Below are 12,484 nucleotides of genomic sequence, written 5' to 3' on the forward strand. Positions count from 1 at the left end.
GGCCGAAAGAGAACATCACCATCTACCTTATTTTCTTGAGATGGGGTCCATTATTGAGCCTGAAGCCTGGAGCTGGGCTGGCAGGCAGCAATCCCAGTGACCCCCCTCCTGCACCACCCCCAGTGCTGAGGTTGCAAGGCACACTTTACTTGGGTGCTAGGGATTCAAACTCAGGTCCTCACGCTGACTTTCAGGGAAGGGCCCAGCACAGAGGACATTGACTTGAGTTGTAGCTCTGTGAAAGTCTAAGAGAAGAAGAACGTTTCGAGCTAAAGGGCCAGTGAAGCAAGAGGTGGGACAGGTATAAGCTTGGTGGGCTTAAGGCCAGGATGTACAAGAAACCAGAGCTGCCCTAACTGGAACAGTCCCCAGAGGAAAGGAGCTGTGCCAGGCTCTGTGAAGTCGATGGGACTCAGAGCTTGTCCGGAAGGGGGAGTTAGCATCTGAGCCTCTGAAGCCAAAATGGCAGAGCTGCTTTGTGCTCTTACAAATATCTGAGATACATAATGATGAACTGTTGACAGGCTACAGGCCATGAAGGGAAGGGGTTCTCCACGGATTCGTTTTGTCAACTTGACACTAAGTCACCTGGGAAGAGGGACCCTCAATTGAGTAATTGTCTCCATCAGGGTATATGGACATATCTGTAGGGCATGTTCTTGATTGCTAACTGACTGTCAATGGGCAGTGCCATCTCTGGGCCTGTGGACCTGGCCTGTATAAGAAGGGTAGCTGAGCAAGCGTGGGCAGACAAACCAGTAAGCAACATTCCTCCATGGTCTCCGCTTCCGTTTCTGCTTCCAAGTTCTGGCCTTGAGTTCTTGACCTGGCTTCCTTCAGTGATGAACTGTAACCGGTAAGCCAAAGGAACTCCTCCAGACAGTGGCTGGCCTGTGTAGGAACTCACTGTGTAGACCAGGCTGGTCTCCACCTCATCGAGATCTGCCTGCCTCTGGAGTGCTGGGATTAAAGACGTGAGCCACCACACTTGGCTTTTCAAGTTACTTTTGGTCACTGTTTTATCTCACCAACAGAAAGCAAACTGATACATGGGCTTCTCCCAGGAGACAATGGATAACATGCCACTAAGGTTTTCCCATAACCCCAGAAACAACAGCCGGAATATCAACCTGTAAATATATGCTTACCAATTGGAAGAACTTTCTTCAGTTTTTCATTTCTTAGAATCATCTAAATAGGTTTGGTTTTCTTTCTTTCTTTCTTTCTTTCTTTCTTTCTTTCTTTCTTTCTTTCTTTCTTTTTGTAAGACAAGATTTCAGTATATAGCCCAGGTGGGCCTCAAACTCACTAACATTTGACCTCAGTCTCCCAAGTGCTGGAATTACTGTCATGGGCCATGTTCAGTGGATATTGCTGCCTGCCTGCCTAGCTCCAGGTTCATTAATGGACCCCCATCTCTAAAAACTAAGGTAGATTATGATGTCCTCTTCTGGCTTCTATAATCATGCTGGGATTCATGAGGCCCCCAGCTCCCCACATACATACACCACATACACGTGTTTTTCTAATTACAATATATATATGGAAAATTCTTTTTATTTTTTATTTTTCTTTGTTTTTCAAGACAGAGTTTCTTCTTTGTGTAGCGTTGGCTGTCCTGGAACTCAGTCTGTAGACTAGGCTGGCTTCAAACTCACAGAGATCTGCCTATCTCTGCCTCCCGAGTATTGAGATTAAAGGCATACTCCACCATATATATTTTAACATGGACTGGCGGTGCAGACTTATTATAATTCAAGCTACTTGGGAGGCCAAGGCAATCAGGGTTGGAAGTTTAAGACCTGCTTGGGCTACAGGGTAAATTCAAAGCCAGCCTAGGAAATTTAGGAAGATCCTGCCTCAAAATAAAAAGTAAAATGGATGAGGGGGATATATTAGAACAAAGTGTAGATACATGCTTATAAAGATGCCTTAAAGCCGGGCGGTGGTGGCGCACACCTTTAATCCCAGCACTCGGGAGGCAGAGGCAGGTGGATCTCTGTGAGTTCGAGGCCAGTCTGGTCTACAAAGCGAGTTCCAGGAAAGGCGCAAAGCTGCACAGAGAAACCCTGTCTCGAAAAACCAAAAAAAAAAAAAAAAAAAAAGTAAAATGGATGAGGGGGATATATTAGAACAAAGTGTAGATACATCCTTATAAAGATGCCTTAAAGAAACATTGCTTTGTTTGCTAACTGCAAACAGTAATATTAGGGCTGGAGAGATGGCTCAGCATTTAGAGAATTTGCTGCCCTTGCAGGGGATGGAATTTGACTCCCAGTTTACAACATACTGTAATTCCATTTTCAAGGGACCTGACACCATCCTTGGGCCTTCTTGGGCACCAGGCACACACATGGTCCACATCCATGGATGTGGGAAAAGCACTGATACACATACAATTTCAAAATTAAATTTAAAAAAGAACCCATATTGGTACTCGGGAATTTTTTTAAAGAAAAGTTAAACAACAACGAAAAGGACTAGGGAGATGGGTCAGTAAGAGTGTTTGCTGTGTATGCAGGAAGACCCGACTTCAAATCCCGAGACTGCTGGAGCTTGCTGGCTGCCGGTGTAGCTCCAGGATCAGTTAGAGACCTTGTCTCAAAGGAATAAAGTGGTGTCTTAGAGTTTCTATTGCTGTGAAGAGACACTATGACCACGGCAACTCTTATAAAGGAAAGCATTTAATTGGGGCTGGCTTACAGTTCAGAGATTAGTCCATTATCATCATGGTGGGAAGCATGGCAGCATGTGGCAGACACGGTGCTGCAGAAGGAGCTGAGAGTTCTACATCTGAATCTGCAGATAGCAGGAAGAGACTGTGACACACTGGCCTGGCTTGAGCATCTGAGACCTCCAAGCCCACCCCAGTCACATTTCCTCCAACAACACCATACCTACTCCAACAAGGCCACACCTCCTAATAGTGCCACTCGATATGGGCCTATGAGGGCCATTTTTATTCAAACTGCCACAGGTGGAGATTGATAGGAAAAAAACACAATGCTGCCTAGTGCTTCTGTGTACACACCAGCATATGTGCACCTGCACCCACACATACATGTGCATACGCTGTGCAGTATGTAGTACTTTTCACATAAATCAGAGGCTAGGCACTACAAAACAACTGTGCAGCTCTTTTAGAAATACTTGTCTGCCGGGCGGTGGTGGCGCACGCCTTTAATCCCAGCACTCGGGAGGCAGAGCCAGGCGAATCTCTGTGAGTTCGAGGCCAGTCTGGTCTCCAAAGCGAGTTCCAGGAAAGGCGCAAAGCTACACAGAGAAACCCTGTCTCGAAAAACCAAAAAAAAAAAAAAAAAAAAAAAAAAAACCATGACCATATTAAAAAAAAAAAAAAAAAAAAAAGAAATACTTGTCTGGGGAACTGGAGAGATGGCTCAGCTATTAAGGACACTGGATGCTCTTTCAGCAGGCCCAGGTTTAATTCCCATCATCCACATGGCAGCTCACAACTGTCTGTAACTCTAGTTCTAAGGGATCCAACACCCTCACTAAAAACACCAATGCACATAAAAAAATCATGAGAAATGCTTGTTTTACTAGTTTCTACAGCGTTCTTCATGGGTTCATATAAACAGAAGCTGAAGCCAGGTTAGTGTTACAGAGCAGTAGAAACAGTGACTCCTTGTTCATTCCTTAAATTGAAGGAGTTCAAAATCATTTATTTCTAGAGGTCATTAATTAAGATTTATACAGTGATTAGGGAGTTCCTAGGGGAATACTCCAAGTCTCACAAACCCTGAGGTGGAAACCTAAATTTAAAGTAATTAATAGAAATCCAGAGAAACATGAATCCCTTTTGGTTTTTGGAAACAAGGTTTCAATATGTAGCTTAGTCTGCTCTCAAGCTCTTTTGTTCCTTCTTTTCTTTTTTTTTTTTTCTTTTTTTTTTTTTTTTTTTTTTGGTTTTTCGAGACAGGGTTTCTCTGTGTAGCTTTGCGCCTTTTCCTGGAACTCACTTGGTAGCCCAGGCTGGCCTCGAACTCACAGAGATCCGCCTGGCTCTGCCTCCCGAGTGCTGGGATTAAAGGCGTGCGCCACCACCGCCCAGCATCTTTTCTTTTTTTTTAAGACAGAATCTAGTGTAGCACAGGCCGGGACTTCTCCATATCTAGCTGAGGGTGATCTTGAACTCCTGATCCGCCTGCCTCCTCCAAAGCTGTAGGCATATCCACTACACCCCGCTCTGGCTTTGACCTCCTGACCTTCCTGCTTCAGCCCCTAGGGCAGCAGTTCTCAGCCTTCCTACTGCTTCACCCCTTTAATACAGTTCCTCATGTTGTAGTGAGCACCCCGCCCCCAGGATAAAATTATTTGCTATTTCACAACTGTAATTTTGTTACTGTTCTGAATCATAATGCAGGATGTCTGATAGGAGACCCCTGTGAAGAGGTCATTTGACCCCTAGGGGTCTCAACCCACAGCTTGAGAATAATTTCTCTAGGGGCTGGGCCTGCAGGCATGCATCATCACAAACAGCTGAATGTTAATCTTGGTCATTTCAAATGTGTTTGTCATTTTTGTCCCATACAGAAAGTAGTAAGAAAGAGACATGGGTGGTAGTTAGCTCAATGATTCTTCTACTTGTTTGAGACAGGATCTCACTGTGCCGCCCAGGCTGGCCTAGAACTTGCTGTCTTCCTCTGTTTCCCATGTGCTGGAAATACAGCTCTTGCCTTGGTTTGTTTTTCTTTTGTCCTGTCTTTTGAGACAGGGGCTCTTATTTCCAAGACTGGTCTTGAACTCATTATGTGGCTGACACTGGTCTTGAACTCCTCCCCCTTCCTGTCTCAGCCATCCAAGTGCTAGGATTATAATAGAGGTGCCTACAGTAAGTGCTCACCGCTGAGAAACACCCCCAGCCCTCTCTTTGCTTTTAATTTTGAAACATAGTCTCATCGAGTGGTCCAAGCTATCCTTCAACTTACTTTGTAGCCCAGGCCGACTTTGACCTTTCTAGTTTGCCTCATTTTCCCCAGTAGCTGGGATTACAGGCCTGGACTACCAGGCTGGTGCCTGTAGTTGTTTGTTTTTCACTCTTTGGGCTCTTGGGGGGGGGGGGGGGACACGCCACCCAGCTCCCAAATAAATCACACAGAGGCTTATTCTTTCTTAGGAATTCCCGGCCTTAGCTTTGCTTGTTTCTAGCCAGCTTTTCTTAAAGTATCCTGTCTACCTTTTATGCCTCTGGGCTTTTACCATTTTCTATCTCTGTATACCTTTCTTTACTTCTTACTCCATGGCTTGCTGTGTAGCTGGGTGGCGGGGGCCCTGGAGTCCTCTCCTTCTTTCCTCGTTCCTTGATCCTTCACTCCCCAGATTTCTCCTCCTATTTATTCTTTCTGCCTGCCACCCGCACCTATCCTTTCTCCTGCCAAGCTATTGGCTGTTCAGTTCTTTATTAGACCAATCAGGTGTTTTAGACAAAGTAACACAACTTCACGGAGTTAAACAAATGAAACTTAAAAGAATGCAACACATCTTTGCATCATTAAAGAAATATTCCACAGCATAAACAAATGTAACACATCTTAAAATACTATTCCACAATAGGTCCCATTCTTTTCTTTTTTCCTTCCTTCCTTTTTTTTCTTTTTTGTTTTTTCAAGACAGGGTTTCACTGTGTAGCTCTGACTGTCCTAGAACTCACTTTGTAGACCAGGCTGGCCTCAAACTCACAGAGATCTGCCTGTCTATGCCTCCCGAGTGCTGGGATTAAAGGCGAGTACCACCACCACCTGGCCAGGTCCCATTCTTAAATTTTAGTACTTTATATGTTTTTATTTTTCTTCTTCTTTTGTGTGCATATGGTGTGTGTGTGTGTGTGTGTGTGTGTGTGTGTGTATGTGTGTGTTGTATACATTGAATGTGTACATGTGGGTGTCAAAGGAAGACATTCAGTGTTTTCCTTTAGTGCTCCCTACTTTCTTGTCTCCCACTGAACTACAGTTGGCCTGCCATTTGGGCTAGGCTAGCAGGTTAGTGAGTTCCTAGGATTTCCTGTCTCCAACCGTCAGTGTCGGGATTATAGGGACATGTAGCATGCTCAGCCTTTATAACTGGGGGCCAGGGATTTGAACTCTGGTCCTCATGCTTGCACAGCAAATTCTTTGACCCACTGAAGCATCTCCCCAACACTTTTTTATGTATTTGATTTTTGTTGTTGTGAGACAGGCTCTCACCATGTAGCTGTGGCTGGCCTAGAACTTGCTGTGTTGATAAGCCTCAAACTTATGGTGATCCTTCTCTCTGCACCTCTCAAGTGCTGGGATTACAGCTGTACGACACTGTGTCTAAAAATATTATGAAGTTTTCGGCCTTGGCCTTTTTCTACACTTGTATTGCAGTGCGATGCTGTTTTTGTTTTTGTTTCTTAAAACAGGGAATTCTTTACACTCACAGATGAGATGCAAATACGTTCTTGTTTTATGCCTTTTAATTATGTTTATCTTTTTCAAGTAGTCAAACATAGTAATCTTTTATTACTTTAATTACTTTTGTGCTTAGGAAAGCCTTATCTGAAATCACTGAGTTGGTTTTGTCCAGGCGAGTGAGCATGTGGGGTGTGTGTGTGTGTGTGTGTGTGTGTGTGTGTGTGTGTGTGTGTGTGTGTCTGAGTGTCTGAGAATCAAATCTAGGATCTCCTGCAGGGTAGGCAACCACTGAACCACATCCTTAGTTCCATTGTTTGTTTTCAGGGTGCTCTAGCTCCAACTTGGGGCTTGTTACACCAGTCAAATACTCTACTACTGACTTGTTTTGTTTTGCTATTTGAGACTAGAGCTCACATAGCCAAGGCTGCCTTCAACCTTGCTAAGTAGTCAGGATGACCTTGAACTCCTGGCCCTCTGCCTAAGTGCTAAGACTATAAGTGTGCACCACCACATCTGACTGGATTGACTTTATTTTGTTTGTTTTGTTTCTGTTTTTTCCAGACAGGGCTTTTTGTTTGTTTGTTTGTTTTTGCTTTCTGTGTAGCTCTGGCAGTCCTGTAACTTGTTCCGTAGACCAGGCTGGCCTTGAACTCACAGAGGTCTGCCTGCCTCTGCCTCCCGAGTGCTGGGATTAAAGGTGTGCACTGCCGTTGCCTGGCTAAATTTATTTTGAGCTGATAAATGTGCACACGGAAGGAAGAGGTGTCAGCATCTACAGGCATTCATTAGGGCTAGATTTTTTCATGTGGGATAATTTCTTAATTTTATATAGATTCTTTTTTTCTTTCATGTGCTTTATGTAATCGCATGCTCCCTTATTAAAACAAGGGTGAATTTATATTATGTTCAAATTATACCTCAATTATTTAAAACTGAAACAATTTTCCTTGAGGGCTGGGGAAATAACTCAGTTGGTGGAGTGCTTAGTCAGCATGAACAACGCTCTGGGTTCCATCCATAGATGTACCATAGCTGTAGCCACAGAAACTTGGTGGTGGCAAACTGGGTGGATGACGCACCCAGCACCCAGGACAGGAGAGGAGGATCAGAAAGCTAAGGTCAGGACTTTGAGATGCTCAGTGGATAAGTCACATGCTAACAAGCCTGATGACCTGAGTTCAACTCCCAGGACCCACACTAAGGAAAGAGGGATTCAACTCCTGCAAGTTATCCTCTGACTTCCATCTGTGTGCAGTGAAGCTCGAATGGACAAATACATACACACAATAAATAAATGCAATTCAAAATATTAATAAAATGGATTTTAAAAGAAGTCCAGGGTCTAAAGAGATGGCTTGGGACTGGAGAGATGATGGCTAGAGGTCATGAATGTGTATTGCAGGCTGGAGAGATGGCTTGGAGGTTAGGAGCGCTGGCTGCTCTTCCAGAGTTTCCAGCAACCACATGGTGACTCACGACCATCTGAAATGAGATCTGGTGCCCTCTTCTGGCATGCAGACATACATGCAGACAGAACACTGTATAGAGTCCAACATCTCTGGTCTCTGCAGGCAATGGAACATACAAATAATTAAATAATAATAATAATGATGAAATAAATTTTTCCAATAAAATTACAAGGTCATCCTCAGCTGCATCGTGAGTTTGAGGACACACTGGGATAAATGAAACCCTGCATCAAAACAAAAAACAATAACAAAAGAGGGGGAAATAAATAGAAAATAGAAAAATATTGTTTTCTTAAAACAATACTTGATCTTCCTGTGTGACAAGCTCTCTGATTGTATTAGGTTTTATTGCTCTGAGGAGACATCATGACCACAGCGATTCTTATAAAGAAAGCATTTAATTGGCACTGGCTTACAGTTCAGAGGTTTAGTCCATTATCAGCATGATGGCATGCAGGCAGATGTGGTACTGGATAGGTAGCTGAGAGTTCTACCTCTGGATTGGCAGACAGGAGGAAGAGAGAGAGCCATTGGGCCTTGTTTGAGCATCTGAAGCCTCAAAGCCAACCCCAGTGACACACTTCCTCCAATAAGGTCACACTTACTCCAACAAGCCTATACTTCCTAATAGTGCCGCTCCTTATGAACCTATGGGGGCCATTTTCACTCAAACCACCACAGCGATCTTTCCTATCAATCAATCTATCTATCTATCTATCTATCTATCTATCTATCTATCTATCCATCCATTTAGCTAGCTAATCAATATTTTATTTATTTATTTTTTTTGACAGGGAGAGTCTGTGTAGTCCAGGCTGGCCTGGGACTCTTGATCTTCCTGCCTTTGTCTTCCAACTGCTGAGATGATAGTTATGTACCTCCACAGACTGTGCTGCCACATTCAGTCTATTCTTTGTCATTTGTAGTTGACTGATTTGATAAACTATTAACTTATAGATTACAACCTATACATCATCATTAGTCAAGCTTTTGTAGAATAACAGAACTTATAGAATGAATTTCTTGATGTATGTATATTTACATACACACACACACATATATATGATTTATTAGAATGATTTACAGGCTGTGGTCAAGCTAATCCAACACTGGCTGCCTGTGAACAGAAGGTCCAGTAGTTGCTCAGTTCATGAGGCTGGATGTCGTAGCTGGTCTTCAGTATATGCTGGAAGCCCAAAGAAGTAGGCACTAAAGCCAATGAAGGAATGGACTTGCTAGCCAAAGTGAGAGCAAGCAGGAAAGAGCAAAAGCTTCCTTCTTCCATGTCCTTAAATAGGCTACCGGCAGAAGGTGTGGCCCAGATTAGATCTGGATTAAAGGTGAGTCTTCCTACCTCAAAGATCCTGATTAGAAGTAGATCTTCCCACTTCAAATTAAGCAGAAATCCTTCACAGGTGTGCCCTCTGTTTTTAGGTTTTAGTTAATTCCAGATGTAGTCAAGTTGACGATCAAGAATAGCCATCACAATCATGGTACAGTATGTCACTGTTAATATGGGTAAAAACAGGTAAGTAAATATATACATTCATGAATATTCGTATACATAACGTGCTAATATTTTTGTTGCTGTGGTCAATTCCCGAGCAAAACAACTTAAAGGAGGGAAGGTCGACTTGGCCTCACTGTTTCAGAGGTTTCAACCCACAGTTGGCTGGCTCTGTTCTTTCCAGACCACGGTGAGGCAAAACACAGGGTGGAGAGAGCTGCTGACCACATGACAGCCAGGAAACAGAGGCAGAGGACTACAAGTATGCCCTGCAAAGGATGTCTGCCGTTGACCTCCTTCCTCCAGCTAGGCGCACCCCCTAAAGTTTCCACCCGCTTTCAAAAGAGTGCCACTGTCTGGGAACTAAGCTTTGAACACATGAGCCTTACAGAGGCAGTTCATATTCAAGCCATAAGAAATACATATTAATATACCACAGAATTCTGTACACATACCTACATATGTATGTAGATGTATCTATTTTGGGGGTGGGGGTGAGACAGAGTTTCTCCATGTAGACCAGGCTGGCCTCAAACTCACAGAGAACTGCCTACCTCTGCCTCCCGAGTGCTGGAATTAAAGATGTGCGCCACTGCTACCCGGCTGTATACATATATTTTAATTATGTTTTCCCTCTTTAAAAAAAATACCTTATTTATTGTTATTTTAAGTACGTGCGTGGTGTGTATGTGTGGGTGGTGCACGTGACACTGAGTGCAAGTGAAGGTCAGAGGCCAGCTTACTCACTAGCTTTTATTTATTTATCTATCTATCTATTTTTATTTATTTATTATTAATTAGTGTGTGGTGTGTGTCTGAGCATGCATGTGAAAGTCAGAGGACAACTTTGTGAGATTGGTTCATATATATATATATATATATATATATATATATATATATATATATATATTTGGTTTTTCGAGACAGGGTTTCTCTGTGTAGCTTTGTGCTTTTCCTGGATCTCGCTCTGTAGACCAGGCTGGCCTCGAACTCACAGAGATTTGCCTGCCTCTGCCTCCCGAGTGCTGGGATTAAAGGTGTGCGCCACTACCACCTGGCTACTCTCCTCATATTTTTTCATGGATTCTGGAGATCCAATTCAGGTTCCCAGGCTCATGTTGCAGAGACTCCTTACGAGTTCTCTGAACCATCTTGCCAGCCCTATTTTTTTTTTTTTTTTTTGTTAAGTTAGGCTCTCTGTAACCTAGGTTGGCTTTGAACTCTGGATCGCCCTGCTTCTTTCTACCTGCCAAGTGCTGGGATTACAGGCGTATGCCGCCATGCCTGGTTAAATGAATACGGATACAAACAATCACAATAGACTATATAGAAAGAAACTGGGCACTGAGCACCAGAAATTGAAGAAATACTTTAATTATCTTGTACTTTCTTTGGGAGTATTTATTATTATTTTTTTCATGGTGCTGGAAATAGAACCCAGGGTCTTGCACATTCCAGACAAGTGCTGTTCTACTGAGCTACATCACCAGCCCTGTAATTTTTTTTTGGTTTTTTGAGACGGGTTTCTCTGTGTAGTTTTGGTGCCTGTCCTGGATCTCACTCTGTAGACCAGGTTGGCCTTGAACTCACAGAGATCCACCTGGCTCTGCCTCCCAAGTGCTGGGACTAAAGATGTGCACCACAACCGCCCAGCTTAATTTTTTAAAGTCATGGCCATATATCATAAAAATATATTATCAATCATCAACACTGTATACAAATGCTGATAGATAGGTAGATAGATAGATAATATTTTTTAAATTTTTTAAGCAAAAATACAAGGGCAGAGTTGGATTCAAGTTGCAGTTCTCCATGACAGTATTTATTCAACATCTATGCGCTCATTTTCTTCCTCTGTAATATAATATTGTTGGTCCAAGAGGATCCTTAGGCTTTAGCCTTTTAGATATTTGTGTTAGTTAGTTTTATGTCCACTTGACACAAGTTATAGTCATTTAGGAAGGGGGAACCTTAATTGGGTAAATGTCCCCACCAGATTGACCAGAGGGCAACCTGTGGTGCATTTTCTTAATTGGTGATTGACATGGGTGGTGCCACCCCTGGGCAGGTGGTTCTTGGGTGTATAAAAAAGCAGGCTGAGCAAGCTGTGAGGAGCAAGCCAGTAAGTAGCACTCCTTCATGGCTTCTGTTTCAGTTCCTGCTGTGAGTTTCTGAATCTCACTTTCCTTCAAAAGGACTGTGGCCAGGACACGTAAGCTGAAATAAACCCTTTCCTCCCCAAGTTGCTTTTGATCATGGTGTTTTAATACAGCAAAGAAACCTTACCTAAGACAATATTCCAATTATCCAGTTACACTTCACTCAACCTCTGTGTACAAGAGCATATGAAATCATTTTAAATTGGTTTGCAGATTCCCAAAACTTTGTTTTTAGCAATCCTGTGAGTGTTAGCAACTGCTATGCTTCAGAGCCTGCTTGACAGAGGTATGGCACCCTGATTGCTTCTTTAATGGAGAACTTTCTTAAAATATCTCAACCGTTCTCTCTGTGGAAGCCTGAAGCCAGACTCTTTGAAAACAAAGCCATATTCTATTTATTCCCCCAAAGTACTCCTTCCTCAAGTGTGCCTTACTGTGAAAGATCTTAGGTCAAAACCTCAAGAGACAATGCAGGGTCTGATTCTAGTCCATATCTCCAGACCTTCTTTCCGTAAATGAATCTATACTAGGGAAGACGTAGTCTTTACCCTGCAATCGCTTAGCGAGAAGCTATCCATAAAACTTTCTTAAATGGCTGGGCATGGTGGTACACACCAAAAATCCCAGCACTTGGGAGGTGGAGGCAGGAGAATCAGTAGTTCAGGATCATTCTTGGCCACATATCACGTTCTAGGCCAACCTGAGTGACTCGAGACCTGTTTCAAAAAACAAAACAAACAAAATCCCCAAAACAAAACAAAGCAACTTTCTGCAATAATGGAAATGTCCTATCACAGCCAATAATGTAGCCAGCGCTTGAAGTGTGGCCAGTACACAGAAGAAACTGAACTACTTAAATTTTAATTTACATAGCCACATGTGATTACTTATTGTCCACTGTAGACCACCCAACCTCGACCTCTGGCCTCCACTCGCGCTAGTTATGGGCAAGCC

The sequence above is a fragment of the Peromyscus californicus genome, unplaced genomic scaffold, assembly GCF_007827085.1.
Source record: "Peromyscus californicus insignis strain IS unplaced genomic scaffold, ASM782708v3 Scaffold_12__1_contigs__length_115047231, whole genome shotgun sequence".
In the NCBI taxonomy this organism is placed as follows: domain Eukaryota; kingdom Metazoa; phylum Chordata; class Mammalia; order Rodentia; family Cricetidae; genus Peromyscus; species Peromyscus californicus.